Genomic DNA, 19671 nt, shown 5'->3' on the forward strand with positions numbered 1-19671 from the left:
GTTCACAGAAAGTATTGCTGGAGTATCTCGGGGAGTAATGCACTGGTAAAGCAGCTTGGAAAAATGTTACTTTCATCAGAGGTTTCTTCATCTACTGAATCAATATTTCGTACGTCAAAACATTTGCTAGTCTTTAAAGCAACAAAACAGTTAAAAAATGGCAGTGCTGAAACGAGACTGGACTGAAAAATTTCCCAGCAAAGGACCCAGCAGTGGTGTGCAGGGATTTGTAGCACACCATGATGTCACACCCAGCAGCTGTACAGAAGGGAGCTCTGCTGAAAGGCCACTGACAACACATGAGACACACTGGGGAGAAGGTTTTTTTCTGACTTGCTTGCTAATCTTCAGGCTAAGCTGACAGCCCTGACACCTCAGACAAGGCTGAAAATTAACTGTCCTTGTAAAACAAATGAACAAGAGTCTCATAAAGTTGAATAGGCTTTGAGCTTATGAATTCTGCTGGCTGGCAACTCATCTTTGAGTAAGGGACTCAAGAACTTTTCTTAAAACAGCTTTTCTGAGAGTTTGTGTCCTTTTTCTGAATTTTTCAGCAGAGGTTATAGGTCTTTTGTTTCCCATTCTCACGAAACAAGTCATCTGCTAAACAGCTTAGCTCTTAAAATGCCTGAAAGCAGAATGAACACACATATTTTTCTTCTAAAAGCTCCAACGCATTTTAGGATTATTTTAATTAGGGTTGAATTTTCCTGTTTTGATAAAGAAAAAAATATTTCCAACCAGTGTTCACAGACTGAAAGTAACTGCATCATTGTCAGAGCAGTTTAAAATAAATTAAAAAAAAGGCAGAAACAGCAGAAGTCTGGGCAGAGAAGGGACCTCATAAGAAGGTTTGCTGGTGAGTATTCTGCCACAGAACAAAAGCTACACATGTTTTTTAAGAAATGTGTTTTTACAAATTGCCTGGAAGCTGTCCTGGATGTACCAGAGGGCAGAAGAAAGAGGATGCTGGCTAATGAACCATGGAATTATGAAAGGTGAAAATGAAAGAGGCATATCAGGTTAATAATGTACTGTGCAATACCTGTATAGACTTACCATTTTTCTGACATTTTTCTCACTGTTTTATATGTCTGAACCTGGTGGGTTCCTATGTTTTCCCTTGAGATTCAGTTCCACTGTCTAATAAAACTTCCTGTCAGGAAATTTTTCATGATGTTCAGCCTAAATTTCCCTTTTTCCAACAGCAATACATTATTCCATGTTATAAGCTCTTCTTCTGCAAGAAGATAAAGTATTCTTAATTTTTAATGTTTATCCTTTACAAAAAGTTATTAACCATTATGTTCTTAACTCTGTCAGTTGGCCAAGCTTTAAAGATACAGATATAATGCTTTAAACATCAGATATAATGCTAGATTTTTTCTCTGCAGTCCCTGAAATCACATTACATTATTTAATGCTGAGAGTCCCATACAAGGGGGAAGGTAAGCAGGTGGCCTGTAGACTATTTTTACCCCAAATAATATTATTTGTTCCTTAAGCAAAAATTGGTGTTTGGCTGGAAAAAAGAAAAAAAATCCACAGCTGCTCTATCAGGATTCTGGTTTCTCAATTCTGCTTTAAATCTAAGAAATACTCAACTTCCTCCTAGTTTATAGCAATAATTAAATTACAATAGCTCTTGCAGTGGATGACATAAATAGCAATTGCATGCTAGCCTTTCAGTCTTTAGTCCTTCTGAGCTTTCCAGGTGTTGCTGGCATAACTGCAATAGAAATACCTGCATGTGTGTACACTTTATAAGCACTCAAAACAACTATTGTTACTGTATTAAGTATGTGTGCAAGTCTTGGCAGGGGCTAAAAATCCAGCACACAAACACAGGCTTAATGGAAAATCTTTCAGAACTGATCCACCACTGCAAGTGAAGTTTTCATGGGACTAGATTTCTGTATTTTGGTATGTTCTTCCCCAATATTCATTCAAATCACATTCTATCACAACATTTCAGTGCCCAATTCCTGACATAATTTGGGCCCAGGTTGAGATAGATGATTTTGAAGCAGCAAATAAAAATGTGTTTAATTTGAAAAGCAATTTTTCTTCACGAGTTTCATCAGTATCTTTAAAAGTGACCAATAGATACCTTGCTTTTTTATATTTTTCTCCTCATATATCTGGTGAGAGTCAAAACAAAGTATGGGGGGGAAAAAAAACCAGCAAAAACTGTATGCATTTATTATTGCTCAGTAATAGCCACACAGAAGACCAATAGACAAAAATTTGGAGTAACTTTGACCCAGCTGGAAAGGGAGAGGATCTTTGCTCTACAGGCCAGGTACATTACAGGCTGGCTGTGGGGTTTGTTTTTTTTTTTTTGTTTGTGTGGGTTTTTTTGTTTGCTTGTTTGTTTTAATGCTGCAAACAGGATACTTGACCATCAGTATTTTTCAGTATGGCTCTTTCTATGACTGTTTTCCAAATCTTTACCTTATTTCCCAGTAGACTTCCAGTATTACATAGCAATTTCATATTGTATATAGGACTATGGAAGCAATAAAAGCAAAAGCATCACAGTGATTACCTAAAAAAAGGTTATGAATAGGAACAAGAATGAGAAACATAATGGGTTCCTTCACCTGCAATGAAAACTAACTTGACTCTGCCTAAAACACTTTCAGGGTCAAAAGGCTCTGCAGTTCTAGTCAGTTCTCACAATGAGGAAGGAAAAAAAAAGCACATTGCTTGCATTAAGTTAAAACAACATGTGAAATCTGTATACAGACTTAAAATTAGGAAGATTAAATGGAAGATTTTGAATGTCTCTTTCTGACAACACCATTGCCTCAATATATACTTTCCTTTTTCTTCACTCTTCTATCTCAGAGATTTCACTGCTTTCAGTACTTTAGTGGGACACAAACACATTCTAATTTACATTTTGCTAACATTGACTCTCTTGCTAGTTATAAGTATTTATGCAGTAGAGAGGATACAGTATGCATATGCAAGCATCTCAGCAGTTTCTAGTTCTTTTACCTTCTGTACTTCATGAACACACATTTAAATATCAACTTACCTTCTGTACTTCCTGCACTCTCTGCACACACATATATCAACTTTTTACAGTTAATAAGCTCTGGTTTAAAGCCCTCATGTCAATTCAAAGGCCAAATTATTACAGCAGTAGCTAGAGCAAATTTGGATCAGACTTAGGTGAATTTAAAATAGATTGGTTTTAATGATAGTTGAAAATGCCTCAGAGTCTGAATACATATTATCTAGTGATGTCCACATGTGTAATGAAGAAATGCATACAATAATATAAATATATTTAAAATTTAAATGAAATAGTGAAAATCAGCGGTGGAACACCAAGGCCACGTTTACCATATTTGTTCAACAGATCTGTAGAGACCCATTTCTTGCCCTGTCTCTGGGAGAGCTCAGCCCAAGGCTGCATGCTGGCCATCCTGTAGCTGCACCCTCAGAAGCAAGGCAAGCTGGCAGCCAGCAAGAGCTCACAAACTTGCAGGACAGACACAGGCCAAATTTCTCCCTCTCAGGATAAGTAAGCTCATTCCTGTTGTTGGCTATTAATGTACCAGTGACTACCACTCCCCCTTTTAAATAAGAGATTCACAAGAATCATCTCGGAAGAGCAAATCAGAGGCCAGAAAAAATAATTCTAACCACGCTTAACCCTAAATCCAGTAGGAATTAAGACCTAACTCTGGGGTTTCTTCCTTCTTTTTGACACAGTCTATTGACCAATATTCATCTTCATGGCTCACTGAAAGAATTCAGTAGGCTGCTGTGTAAAGCTGGAAGACCATTCTTTGCTTCCAGTCTTGCAGCACTGAAAGTGTCTCTGTACACTGAAAGTGTCACTGTACACAGTTAAAAGTTACATGCTGTTATTTTTTGCTTTGGAGAACACAATACAAGGGCTTGCTCCACGCACCATTGTACTTTCTGGATTTGTATTCGTTGGACATTATGCTACTTTGGAACCAGGCTTTACCTCTGTAAATATCAGAAAGCACTGCTGAAGAAGTAATGCATGTCAAGTGGCCAGCAATCCTTGAACAAAGCAGACCTTGCTCTCGCCATCATCATTATTCACCAGACATGGCAGAATGAAAGGCTGAAAGGATCAAAGAGCAGAGCACCAGCAGTATCTACTAATAATTGACAGTGTAAGCAACGCCACTAATCAAGGCCAAAATACAGGACATCATAAAGGACAGACATTCAGGTTCTCTGGTTTAGCTGACATCATTTAAACTGGGACCAGTTGAGTAAAATGAAAAAAGGTACTTTAAATATAAGGAAAGTTTTAAGTAAAATAAGCAAATGCAAAATTGCACCTGATAAAATTAAAAATAAAATTAACCATGAATTGATTACAGCTAACACTGGAATTTTTCTGATCCTCCTTACATAGCAGATAGCTGTTACATATACGTAGAAATGTATAGTTTGGGCAAATTAACATTGCCTTTTGAATGTTACATTTTAGATTTCTGTATTCCTTTATGTTTCCTTTAAGTACAACATGACAAAGTAGCAGCTCTCATCTCCCAAAAAAAGCTAGGAAGAAAATGAAAGAAATCCACTGATACGGTCATAAATTGTCAAAAGAAAATGGTTTAGAGAAAAAGCTCTGGCTGCTGTCCTAACCAGTACTGACTTTCATAACCTCTTTTTCTAGAACTTGTGTTTGTCAATACAACCATTTCTACAGAAGCAAAATCTCACTACATTTTACCTTCTAATTACTTTGTACCATAAGACAAAAATTCCTTTACTTTCATTGTAGTCAGCATTCATTGCCTGCAATGCTAAACAAAGAAAATAGCTGAGTGACCAGAACTGTCTGATAAAAAATAGTAAAAGTTAGGCAACTATGAAAAACTGTGTTTTCTTTTTCCAAGAAACAAGCAAGTCATTTAGATATACTAACATTCTTTGAACTTGACCCAGCAAGTTTAACTCTAGTGCAGAAGTAATTTAGTTTCACCAGCTCATTCAAGCCCTGACTTCTCCACCTGAAGTGCCAAGGTTTCCCAGAAATGAGTACTAGGCTGGCTGGTTACACAGCTTGAACCTTGTGCTTCTTGCCTACCAGCTAATACATAGGGGTTAGCAAAAACCTGCATGCTGAGCCAAGCCTTTAACCATCATCAAAATACCCACATTTTGCAGTAACCTTATGAATAATACAGTCCGTTTTCCATGACTACAGCCAGGGTCCCCAAAGTCAGTTCTGACAACAGCAAAGCACTTGCAGATACGATTTAAATATTTTTTACTAGATCAAGTAGAGTGGGTTAGTTTGCTGTTCTGAAAAGCACCTCAAAGGAATTTCAGCTGAATTAACTAAAGAAAAATATTCCACAGTCTCAGTTTCAACAATATTCGAGTATTTAACTATTTTAAACAAATAAAATATAACTAAAGCTGCAAATATGAAGTCTTTAGGCTACTATTTTTCACAGCCAGGGACAATGGGCAGAGAATAATCTGTCATTTTCATGGTCAACCTGAAGACTTTGTAGGAAGCCATGTTTACAGTTTCAAACTTAGTTGAGACCAATAATTGCTTATAATTATTCTATGCAAGACAGTGGAAGATACTCTGATACAAAAAACTCTGTGTAAAACAGAAGACAATGAAAAATGCTTAGACAAAAGTCAAACTGCCTGTTTCAAATGAACCTGGCAGAAATGCTTTGACCTGATAGCAACAGGAAGAATAAACCCTCAAGGACTGTCTTACAATTAAATATTTAGAATGATAAATGAATTATCATAATAAACACTTAGCATTCAGGTAGAAAATGACTAAGAAAACCACTTTTGCCCATTTGTGGTTTTTTAAAAGAAGGTCAGCTTCTCTTTCAATGTAAGGCAAAAATCATTCTTTATATAATTCATTATCCATTGACAAAGAGGTTGATTGCATCAGGAATAAAGGTGATCCATTTCCTTCAGAATGCCTTCAACTCCTTCACTTTTTTATTCAGAATACAACAAAATAGCTTTCCAAACAGAAAAATGGAAGCAGTAGTGTTACAATTTTACTAATTAGGGATCTATTTCAAAGGAAAGGATTGTCACAAAAGTGCACATTTCTCTGGGTAGGCATCACAGTATTAATAACATTAATATTTTTGTGTTTCTACTTCTTCAATTGGATCTGTGAAATCAAACACAATTTATTCCCTTTCCTTATAATTCTATGACTATCCAAGTCATTGACGAATAATCAGTGCTAATTGTAGCAGTTAACATTTTATCCTCTAATTACTTTCCTGACAGGACTTAGCCAAGTGAATTCCTAGTGTTCTGTTTTCTCTGCCAGACTGTAGTTCAAAATAAAATACTACTTCACTTTGCATTATTATATCTAAAGTTTTTAATGCAATTTAGGGAAAACAATATTCTACATGACAGCAGCTTTGGATCAAACGAAACAGAAGGAAGTGTATCCCCTCTATGCAGTTTTGTGGTCCTTGTACTATTTCTTTGGCAAAATAAGCAAACATGAGAAGTTAGTATTTTCACATTTTATTACTGTTCTCTTCATGATAGTGTGGCTGGCGCATCTGGTAAATGACCTAAGAAGTTTTACTATAACAACAAGTTCTTTTTAAAAACTAGAGGCAAGATAAATCGCATCTTGTAATGCTCTCACTCGGATAATGCGTTCTACAACCAGCTGCCCTTCACGCAAGGCAGTGGTTGATACTGTCACCTGCAACCTGCTGCTTCTCCTGCACAGTTCATGTTCTTTCCCTTCATGTTACCCTTCATATCCCGGGTAACTTCTGTGCAAATCAGGCTAAATTAATTTCACTTGCCAAGTTCCAGTCCTTAGCCTATTCTGTTACATCATCATATTGATATTTCAGCGGGAAAGAATTAAATAGAATAAGCAGCTTTGTTTGCCATTCATGTTACTAGTTAATAGTAATACATTACTATTTCGTGCAATACTCAGCCTGATGATAAAAGAATCAGAAAAAAATCCTTTGTTTTGTTATGTTTGATCTTCCACTCCAACTGAATTTAATTTAAAAGTATAATAAGCCAACAGAAAATATTTTTCCCTAATTGAGATGTACCATCTGCTCCAGTAATCAGCAAAACACATCTCAACTCATTTGGATGTTTGATGCACTGCTTTTGTACAACTGACAACAGGAAATATGAATATGATTAGAATACAAAGTAACATTTTGTCCTAGCAATTCTTGTTTTACACATGCACTCAGTGGAGCTACTTTTGTGAAAACTAGTTGGTCCTCCTATCCCCTACCCTAAATAAATTTTCTAAGTGTTTCATTCTCATAGAGTCTAAAATAGTAATTTTATCTGCTAGCCACTGACAAAAAATGAATTTAAATGCATTTTATTCTGGTAAATATCTGAAAAATCTTTTTTTTTACACATAATTGGCAGACAGATTATCTCTGCTAATGACTTACAGAAAACTGCATTCTAAACTACCCCTCTGTAGTTTGAAACTTCTTCCAATTTTTATAAACTCAAATCCTATGACTCAGTAAAATATTTAAAATTTGGAAGTGAATTTGATAGTTTGAAATGGGATTCACTCCATGTACTAAACCAAACGTGGTTCAAAGGTGTGGGTTTGAGGTCCATACTATTTTAGCTTATATTATCCTGTCAATAATGAGAGTATTTTGGTCCATGTACAGCACAGGACTCATTCCAGAAAAATGTCTGCAACCTGGTAAGTGTGCTAGTTGTAAGAGGACTAAGTCTACAGAACAACCTGCATTTAAGATAGACAGGGGCTTCTCTACCAGAGAAACATTTTAAAACTTAAGACAAACCAACTGAAATATGGCATGAAGGAATAACATTTAAGAAGCAACTATACCAAAATAAATCTTCCTTTGTAGGAGGATTAACCTGCAGTGAATCAATGACATTTTGTCTTAATCCCCTTGTATACCTTTTACAAGAAAAGGATTCTGTCTTGTAGGACAAGGATAGGACAGAGATACTTAAATGTCATACAAAGAGAGTTTTCCCTTTGATGTTGTGTGAGCTACACATGGAACTCCCTCTTAATTCAGGACTACTGTCAATCAAGACAATCAATAGGGATTTTCTGGTTTATAAGACAGTTTTAAAGTTTAAGGCTACTTTCTTGTTTTAGCTCAAGGCAATTCTTTGAACTAGTTTGAGCATAAAGTTCTTATTTTGAATGTAGTTTCACTTTATGTGAGATTGTTCCATATTTGTATGGACGAAGGTTTTGGGTTTGTACAGTTGGTTTTCATCTTCTCAACATGAAAGATGGACCAAAGGCTGACGCTGTTTCTAAGGTTGAAAAGTGAATGAAAAATTGTTTTTGGAGCACCACAAAAGCTATATAATGACAAAATTTATGTTTTAATTCTTCTATAAAAAAGATAAGCAAGAGAAAGTTAAAAAGTTATGTACACATTTCCTTTTTCTCATGTTTTAGAATCTGTGCAAAGGAAATACAACTTCAGAGATCTGGTCCCTTGAGTTATCACTTCCCTTCTCTGCCAAAATCCCGTGTTCTTTTTTATTTAAATTATCATAATTATAATAAGGGGGGGGGTATTTAAGAGATAAATGTAGAAAAAATGAACAAGTCTTCAAGAGGAAGAAAGATGGTGTGAGGAGGCTTGAAGAGGTGCACAGAGGCTCATCTGTTCTTGTAATATCTTAGCATCTTTCAGTAATATTAATTCTCAGTACTGTGCTTTTTACTCTCAGCTCAGATCTGATGGGAAGATTCCATCTATTTCAGATGCAACAAAAGTACTAAAAGCCAAGCAGTTTAGGAGCAGGGCTCAAAAGACAATCAAGTGATTCCATTATCCCACTGAGTAGTCCACCAAATTATTCCAATTAACATTAATCAAGTGTCATTAGTTGCTAAGATAACAACTGGTATGAATCAAACACTTTTCAACTGGAGTGATAGATTTCAGAGGTTTTGTATCTTAACTGACAACACTACTGTAAAGTTCAACCAAGACACTGTTTCAGTTCCATTTTAGTTTTGTTTGTAGTAACATGTTTCATCTTTTCAATCTTGCAGCGAGGATGTACTAAAATTTCAGATTTCTGTAAATTGTCTCCTTTGCTTGGTATTATTTAGCTGTGAAAATTTTTATTGATTTTTGGAGAATAACATTTTTTATTGAACCAAATTCTTAACTTCAGAAATTCAATGACTAAAAAAAAACCCTAATCAAATGATGTTTGCTATATTTCAGTATTTTTAATCTGTTTGAAAAAAAATTCATCCCATATTTTGCAAGTTTTTCACAAGCTCCTAGTTCCAATGTAAACAAAGGCATACAAATAAACCTGTATCAGAAGGAAATGTTTTGTTTCTCAATTTTATACTCTAATTGAAAGAAAGCAAAGATGCTTCCTATTAACTAGACATTTATAGGGAAATCAACAACAACAAGAAATTAATTAGAAAACAAATATCTGATATTTGGCCCTCTTCTTTCTTTCCATCAATGAAACTATTAGTGTGCTGGCTCTGCATAAACGCTTGCACATTGTCATCACATGAGATATTTGATTTTCCTTAAAACAAGGCTATTAATTTTCTCCCACCATTGAGGTAATTCTTTTAGAGAGAATAAGACAGCCTAATCTCCTTCCTAGTTATGCAGTTCAAAATGCCCATAGGTTATGAATATATTTACCTCACACTTTTTGATGTGCTGTTCTCAGTCTAGACTTTCAGCTTTTATCTATGGGAAGAAAGACTTAAATTAATATTTTGTTTCAGCTTATATGTGGTCTTATGTTGTACAAGGCTCTCATATGAAAAAGCACATTTTCTCAGTAAGGCTGGGCAAAGGAAGAGTCAGAAGAGAGAGGCACAATAAGGATATCTCATGCATGAGCTCCAGCTTTAAAATCTTCTGTGCAAGCGTGGAAACCAAACCATACAACACACAATAATACCAGTTCCACACTTATGTAGGATATATGAGTCTAAATAATGGATGTGAGTTAAACCACGCAAAAACATCACATCTTCCATAATTTTCCTATTAATCTTTACATATAAGTAACTAACAAGCAGGCTACAAATCTGCTGTACTCGCAATATGTTGAGTTCTCAGCTGTCTCCCCTGACACTGTGTGAATACAGGCTATGCAAAAGTCATTGTCACCCACAGGGAGGTGAGTGCTACCCTTCTTTTCAGCATTTCAGGGTCCTACCTTGGGACCTATTAGCAAGAAGGCAGACTGCTTTATTATTTGAAAAGCTGTTCACTATGATTTATGGCCTTGTATTAGCCTCCTCATCTTGAGATATTAGACAATCATACTTTGTCATGGACCATCTGAGGTGGGGAAAACACAGAGCATTCATCTTCTCTTGCCATCCAGGACACTTCTTTTCATCTATTGTTTTTTCCTCTGGCATATCATTTCCTTGTAATCAATTTAAATTGAAAACTTTAATGACCTTCACTGAGCATTTAACAGCCTTTTCACCTACTCTGAGGATTTTTCTCAAAAAAATTAAAACCCCAAAGCCTTTTAAATTTTACAGTATTTTCCCTACCAAAAAAGCATACATGTCTCATTTGTGATTATGAAAGGATTTTAGAAAATTACTAATTAAGCAGACCTAAAATACCCAGTGTAAATATTTCCACATTTTAAGTTCGTGGTTTAACCCCAGCCACTCGCTCACTCCCTATATCTCAGCCAGGGGAATAGGGAGTAGAATTGGAAAAAGGTAAAACCCTTGAGCTAAGAACTGTTGAAAAATTGAAATAAAGTAAAATGCTGTAACAATACTAGTAATTAAGAGGAGAGACAGAGAGAAATAAACCCCACGAAAGACAAGTTATGTACAATACAACTGGTATTGTACATACCAGCTGACTGATGCCCAATCCTTCCTCAAGTACTGACTGGCACTTTCAGGCCAACTCCCCCAGTCTGCACACTGGGCATGACACTCTGGTGTGGAATACCCCTTTGAACTGCTCAGGACAGCTGTTCTGGCTTTCCTCCCTCCCACCTTCCTGTGCACCTCCTCGCTGGCAGAGCAGGGGAAACTCAAAGTCCCTGACATAAACACTGCTAAGCCACTACTAAAACAATGTATTATCAATATTATTCTCATAATTAATTCAAAACACAGCACTGTACCAGCTACAAGGATGAAAATTAATCCTATCCCAGCCAAAACCAGGACTGTAGCCGCCCCTTTTTATGCCATGCCTAGGTCCCACGTTTTGCAATGCATCCCAGTTAGCTACCATCATTCTTCTTGGTCCTTTGATATACACACACACATATACATATATACAGGTATCATTCCCTGAGGCTATGCAGCATTCCTGTGAGGGTCCACTGAGTTAATTTATTCCATGGCTTTGGGCTCCGCCTGTCATAAATGTTGTTCAAAAAAATTGGTGTGGTTTTGGGTTGCTGCATCATGAAGCCAGTTCTGGTTCCATCACTGCTGGGCTTGTCCCGTTCATTTTTCATTAATCTGGGTGATTTTTGTTACAGTATCCTTGACATGGCCTATAGTCACCATAGAAGTGATTATATACAGTGTTACATAGCAATTAACAACATACAATTTGTTTCAGTAGCTAGCCTCACCTAAAATCCAACCCCCCTGAGGTACTCATCAGTCTTCCCCATCCTCACCTGAGCTAGCAAACAGCTACATGCGAAATACGTGCAGGATGAGAACAGATGCTGACAGCTGGAACCACTGTGCCACAAAGCAACTGCACGCCTTAGGCAGAGTCTGCTGCAGGTCATTTGGAATGATAAACCAAAAGGTCACAGAGGATATAATAACTGATCTTTACCATTGCCTTTCTGAAGGATGTATCACCTGAGGACACGCACAAAATTGTTCAACAGCATTGGTGGAGTCACAGCGATGCAAACTCAATGAAAAAGTGATGTTTTATAAAGACATTATAGGTGTTTTTATGAAACCTAAACCTTGGAAACAAAAGAGTTTGGCTTTCCTCTGTGGGGGGTAGATGGACATGGCCTAATCTTTTGTCTTTTTACCATTAAAGTAAAGGCCTTTCACTGGGAGCCCCAATGTATTCCTTCATACTAGGAGGAGAATAGGAGGGAAAAAAGCTGTTATTTATGGATTAATAAATAAATAAACAAAATACCCCACCCTACCTCACTACCAGAAAAAGCCAAGGACTTTTTTTTTTGTCCTCCCATTCACAAACAAGAAAAACAAAACAGAACAAAAACCATCTGTTAGAGAGACAGACCCAAAATCACGTTTTGTGATCAAAGTCTTCCCCCACAACAGTAGGAAAGCTGGGCTGGGCTGCTTGCCTTGAGGGAGAGCATCTGATTGAACTGAGGACTCCCATTGCCATGTGTGGGTCCTAGTAATAGGACACCAACAATTCCAAAGTGCCCTCATTTCTTTTCATCAACAATTTCTCTGTTGATACCTCAGAAACCTCTCCAACAGTATCTGAAGGAAAGTATCATTTTTTCCAAAAAGTTTATATTTCAAGCACTCTTAACCACACTAACTCTGCCCGGGATCTGGTCTTAGATTCTCGCATCTAAAATGCCTGAGCTGAATTCAGAGCAGAGGGAAGTAATACTGAGCATTCAAGCATCCTACAAGTTCAAGTACCACTGACTCAGACAATCGAGCATTTAGAACCTAAAGTTTGAGTGAAATATCAGTACTATTTTAGTCTCAAAGTACCACTGATACTTTTGAAATGATCCTTCTGCTTTTTTACCCTTACTTTTGCCAGTGATACCAAACAGCATAGAATCATGGAGCACATCTTTAAGCTGTGTTAAGCAGCATCACATGAAGCTGTCAAATTTACTCCGAAGACCAAAAATGCTATGCCAAAAGAGCATGAAAATTTAACTGGCTGATTGATAAGGCTTCTATTTCCATTATTATTTTGGGTTCTGACATAAATGTGACAAATGTTTTGGTGAAATGATTAAACCAGAAAAAAATGTCAACAATTACATGAGTATATGACTTTTGGAAAAAAGGTTAAAACTCCTAATCTCTGTAGTCATTTTGAGACTGCCATTTCTCATCAGCCAAAGGTGCCATGTAAATTGTGCCATTATAGATATCCTTGCATCATCATAAATTCTTCTGCAGGCAGAGACAGATAAAAAGATGACTTTTGAGATATGTTCTTATGTTCACAGTAAATCATTCCTACCGAAGTCTCAGATACAGAAATAGCCTCTCTCTTGTCCTGTCTGTTAACCCTTTGAACTAGTTTGAAATGTCTTTACATCAAAAAGCCTTGAGATGGCTGTCTTGCTAAAATCACATGGTTAGAGCTGGGCAGTTTGGGAGAAGGAAGTGTGGATAATGTGTTTACATGAAACAGTCCTGGGCTGACAAACATGGTAGTGAATCCAAGTCAACAAAAAAAAATTGTAGAAGTCTGTATTTTCTAGTTGAAAAACATCTAAAAACCCCAACCTGAAAACTTAAATAAACTTCAAACATTTTGATGATTCATTTTGCTTCAGTGAACTTGAAAAACTGAGTTGCTGGGTATCTTTAGTTTAAGTTTAAAAATAAAGTACTTATGTCCTGGCTCAAGTGAAATAGTTCATCAACCAAAGACTGAACAAAAAAGAAAAAAAAAAGGAAAAAAAAAATCTATTCACTCTGGTTTTATGTTAGTGACATACCTGAACTATTCAGCTGCAAGCTGGAAGAACATCAGGCAGCCACCCTGCCTGGGGAACAGCAATGGTCAGGAGGAATGATGTGCTGGACTGCAACCCAGTGGCTACCAATTAGAAAAAACACAACACACATTATCAGAAAAGTACAGTTGAAGAGGTCCATCTGGGCACTTACAATCCCTTCACATACACATCAATATTTAAAGCATTGTCCTCTTTCATGCGAATCAGCAGGAAAATCTGTTTTAGCCAGGCTACAGACAGTCTGAGAAAGCAGCAATTAAAATCTGTTATCCACATCCTATCACTTTCACTTCAGGGATTTCTCTTCCTCCCACTCTCCACAAAACCAACAGCAATGCAAGGTTTTGCCTTTATAATTGAACACTGCAGGGAGCAAAGAGCAGACCGTCAGTTGTCAGTATTATCACAGAATCACAGAATGGTTGGGCTGGAAAGAAGCTCTGGATTCATATGGTCCGAGCCGTCTCTAAAGCAGAATCAGCTAGAGCAGGTTGCACAGGATCACATCCAGGGAGATTTTTACTATCTCCAGAGGACACTTCAGGACCTCTCTGGGCAGCCCATTCCAGTGACTCCTGAAGTAAAGAAGGTTTTCCTTATATTCAGATAGAATTTCCTGTGTTTCAGTTTGTGCCCATTGTACTTAGCCCAGTTGCTGGCCTCTACTGACAAGTGTCTGTCCCCATCCTCCTCCTGATGATCACTCTTAAGATAGTAAGATATAATGGCTGCAGTTAGGTCAGGGTAATAGGTAGGGATTGAGGGTATAGTTAAACAATTCCATGTCAGGACAGTTTCAAGGTCACATATACACAGGCACACCACACTCAAAGTTATGGGGATAAACAGAAACCAATCCTTTCTCATTGTCACCTTGGTCCTTGAGGCTGCCAAAGAAATTTAGGACACATAGTATTGACAATTCACTCAGCCATGTGTGTAGAGGCTCTAATGACACAACTCAGAGAATGAGCAGCAAGAGGAGGAGCGCAGTGCAGTGAGCCAGGGGCAGTGCAAACCACCACAAAGCACATGGAGACACTGCTGATGACCCCACAGCTAACCTTGAATTTACAGCTGAAGCCAAAGGACAACTGGTTTAAATCATGTCTGTATGTGGGTACAGCATCCAGGCTAAGATCCCACTGCCCCAGCCCAGAGAGCTGTTGACACAGTGCTGTTCCTAAAGTGATACATAAGTGTGCTGCTGAGACCACAGTTACTTTAGCAAAGAGCTGCTCTAGCATAAAGTGGGAACGAGTTTGTGCCTTATCAAGTAGTTAAGAGATGAATACATGCCCATATAAAATACTACCCTGCTTAATGTCCCTGCACTCTGCAGAGCTGGCTGATAACCCCTCAGAAATATTCTGTTAAAAAAAACTCAAACCAATGCTGAGCTGGTTTAATGTCTCCAATTTGACAAACTTTTAGAAAATCAATAACAAATTTCTGAAGAATTTTAGTTAACATTGGCAAGCTTTTTCATCTGAATACTTTCTTACTAATACAAGAAGCAGAGTTCTGAAGAAAAAAAATATAGGTTATTGATCCAAGTGCTTTGAGACATAACTGATTATTAACACAAGGCAGTAAGAAATATTACCCTTTGGTCCGGTGCAGAGTAATTAAGGATATTAATCAATTCCAGGTTTTCTTGTGCAGATTCTTGCCTTTGCTATGAATAGTAGCCTGGGATTCAAAAGGGTAATGAATACCATAGCTAGCATAGGAATAACTACCTAGTATATGTAAAAATACAGCCATCAATTATCCAATACTAGTAGGGTCAGGCATTTCATTTTCTTTAAAAAAAACCTATTTATCTTTTGAAGGTAAATTGTCGGCATTGGAAAGGTAAAAAGCAAAGGATGTTGGTAGCTGACAGCATGTCTACAGATAAACACAAATTGCTACAAAGTTTTGGACACATTTCACATCTAAACAGTAAACTAGTGTCACACAGAAATCAGAGACAAAAGGACACTTCCTATCCCAAAATATTGTCTCCTTACAAAAAAAAGCAAAAGCTGGAAACCAGATGGCACTTCTCAGAGGAAAAGACAGAAAACAGAAAAAAAAAATCACAGGGGGTGGTATGGAATAAAAGCAACTCACAGACTCTGGAAGAAAATCTCCAGCAAAGCAAAAAGGATAAAGCTACATTTTTTTGGCCCAACTTTGTTCCTTTGTTCCTGTGGTCCCAAAATTTCCCACAAAGTGCATCATGGAGAAGGTCTTTCTTAGCAACTCTCCTCAAATGCCTGGAAATTATTCCAACCTCAATACATCCTGGTGCTTATCACTTCCCTACCTACAAATACACACCACTTGATAAATCTTCATTGCATAAGAGCTGCCATCATTTTCAAACTAGCTTTCTAGACTTTAGAGTGCATGCAGGGTTACATATGCGAATCTAAGGATTAATCACAGGCTTCATACCCTTAAGTGTTGGGCTTCATCCAGGCTGTGTTGTCCACTTTGAAAATATTCCCATCAGTGCATTACTGCCATTTATTCCTAACACATTCTTACACTTTTGTTGTGCAAGCATAAAGGGGACAAAGACAGATGAGGATGATCTTTCAGAGCCTTCTGCTTTAGAGCTCTTTCCCCTTATGGAAGAATCTGTGTGCATAGAGCACAGAGTACTAATGTTAAGGTCACCTGATTAGTCAAGAAATATTACTTATAACAAATAACCCAGACATCCCCTATTCTTTTATTTGCAACTTTTCCTTCAAGTATTCATGCATATTCTTATGCAGAAAATCCCCTGCAGATTTTTACTTGGAACACTAAATGAGGTTTCTGTGTGAAAAGACATACCAGAGTTTTGGGACAAAAGAAATTAAAATGCCATCATCATTTGCACATAATTTTGTTGTTCCTGTATAGACACCAGATATTTCAGACACAACTGATAAGCTGAAATATGTGCAGGCAGCTCCAGTTTCTCTGCATGTGATCTGTGAACAGCTGACACCTGATCTCCACCATCCATTTCCCAGGACCTCTCAAGCAGTGCCCTGCAGGCCAGGGGAGCAGGTGACCTGCTGGCAGTACCAGTTGAGTTCCTCTTGCATATGGCCCTCGTGCAAATCTCTGCAGCAGAGCATCCAAGGCAGATGGATGATATGCAGCCAGCTGTAGTCTCAATTATGTGTAGGTTTTATCTTATCTTGCCCAGTCAAAGATAAACGGAGAAATACTCCTTTAACAACATGACCTCAGTATAGTCTAATTTTAAATGGAACAGAACAGTAACAACAACAACAACAAACAAACAACAACAACAACAAAAAAAAAAAAAAAACAGCAGAGGGAAAAAAACCCTTTCTAAGGTCTGAACACCCTTAATGTTATCTTCCCTGCAGATCATTCAGATGACAGCTTAAATTTCTTACTCTCATCCGATAAAGAAGAGGGGAGAAACGTCTTCAGAAAATGCCTCCAGTTCAAAGATCTTCACTCCACACTATTGATAGCTAACTTCAGAAAAATTTTCACAATACTATTTCTACTTGGCTAAGTTTTGAACTCCCTGTTAGTCTACTGATAAATAAGAAACATTTAATTTAGTAACATGCAGATATTCTGTATTATATCAGATCACTTTCTTGTACAAGATGAAGTTGGATTCTTCTGTGGACTTCTTTTAACTAGAACTATGCAGAAACAACATTTATAGACACATCAAGAGTATAGAGCTCATATATTACAGATGTATCTGGATTTAACACAGAACATACAGCTGAAAAGCTATAAAATACCTTCTTGTAGGTCTGTCTTTAAAATATACGGTGAAAACTGAATCATTCTACATATTTGTTTCTTCCCCTAAAGAAGAAAACACATCTGAGTAGTAACTTGAGCATTGAAAACAACATTATCAACAAGCATGGCTCAAGGCATTGATTCTGTAATATACATATTCTTCAAAATAAGGAAATGAGTAATCCAGATAAATCACAGTGTAAGATGACTAACTCCTATTACATTATGAAATTTCTGTTACAATGTGTTGGAGTGTCATAAGTTTAGCATTTATTTTGGGAATTTGATAGTCAACAGTGTCCCTTTTGGGAAAACACTCAGGAGGAAAGGACTAAAACTGAAACATGATTTTTCTGGTTTAGCAAGATTCTGTTTAACCGAATTCAGGAACTTGGGAAGAATATAAGGGTCTCGTGCCATACCAGTACCATAACATTTAGTACAATATTTGGCACGCTTACCTCATTTACGTAATTTCTTTTTCACTAGCGGGGTTTCACTAGTTCTGCTTAATACAATTTATTTTCAGAGGTCTGACTTTCTTTTAAGGCAATATTTGAACAGTGGCTCTTTGGCACTTAACTGGTAGCATAATGCTTCTCTAGCTAACATACCACCAGTCACCAGGGGTTCAGAATGTCATTGTGCCAAAGTATTCTAAATGACTAATTTCACCCTGATTTTCCCCAGTGGCAGCTAATGCCTGTGTGTCAGGTACTGGCCAGCTGGCAGCTTACTTTTCTAGGACACGCTGATAGTACAGATGACCATAGAAACAGAATTAGTGGGAAATGGAGCCTGTCTGAATCTGTAGGGCATGAACCTCTTAGGTTATGACACTTAGCCAAGTGTCCTACAGAAAACGCCATAAGAAAGGAAATTAGTATTCCAAGTCTACAGAGGCCATACACCCCAATTGGCTATTGCACCAATGATTTTCACCCATGGAAGTCCTGAATCCCAGGAAAAATGTGCAACATCCTTAATTTCCCAAGGCAAGCCTAATTCAGTTGGTATTCTAGATGACATTAATAGCATGGGAATATTAGGAGCAAGCACTTGAACTGTGCTGGAAATTCATAATCATGCCAGACAACAAGTTGATTTTCTTTAACAGCATCTAGTTATGTAACTTTCCAAATTGATGTCTGATGACAATCCTGGTCAAAAGCATGCTCTCAGCTACAACTTACTACAACCTACTCATTCGTGTATAACTGCTACGAAGGCCGTTTGCCTCCTCTTTATGACAGAAGCTCTGTGGTTTACATCTTACCCTAGTTATGTTCTTTCATTTCCTTTTCATAAAAGCTGCTTTGTCTTGTCTGAACTACAGAAACTGAGCAAAAGAGCAGACAAAAGAAATGATTCAGTAGATGCATGAATCACTAACATTAGCAAGACTATATATATTGGTTTTCCAAAACTGTTTCAATGCCTGAAGCCTTTGCCATGGGACAGCAGAAATAATACACCATAACCGTTGTTTTTGAAACTCTCCAGATCTGATTATTGGCACTAAAATATCACCATATTTTACTAAACTGAATTAGTGAGCTATTCTTGCTGGAAGCAGCAAAGTGCTAATAGTTTGTTTTACAACATTCACCCCACTAAATGCCTGGGCTTTCACAGACCTATAATCTGCTGGTAAATCCTGCCCACTGTCCACTGAAGCATATGGCAATTCACAAAGGAAAAGTGCTGATGATTTATTTGCCTAAAACAATACTTAGCAAAATGCCAGGGTTTTAATAAAATCTACATGTGTGAATAAACTTTTCCATTACTTTAAAGTATCAGCATTGGAGGGCCTCTAGTAAGTAGCAATATCTCAGCCACAATGTAAAGAAAAATAGCTTTAATTTACCGCAAAACCAAAAACCAAAGCCACAGTTTACTGCAATGCAAAGGGACACATTCTCTTGGCAAGCCTGCCTGTTAGATCAAAACCCCACAGTTCTGGACTCTGGAATGGTAAAATTCCTGTGCCCAAAGAAACCTTATAGCAAAATTGATTTGACTTAAAGGAACAGATGCAAAATCACAGTCCTGATACACAAGGAAAAATATTGCCTAGACCTACATGTTTAATGTATGTTTTCACTGTACCAGCTAAGTAATCTTAGATTTCTCAGTAAAACTTCCTTTCCCCTCATGGCA

Source organism: Motacilla alba, chromosome 6 (assembly GCF_015832195.1).
Source record: "Motacilla alba alba isolate MOTALB_02 chromosome 6, Motacilla_alba_V1.0_pri, whole genome shotgun sequence".
Taxonomy (NCBI): Eukaryota; Metazoa; Chordata; class Aves; order Passeriformes; family Motacillidae; genus Motacilla; species Motacilla alba.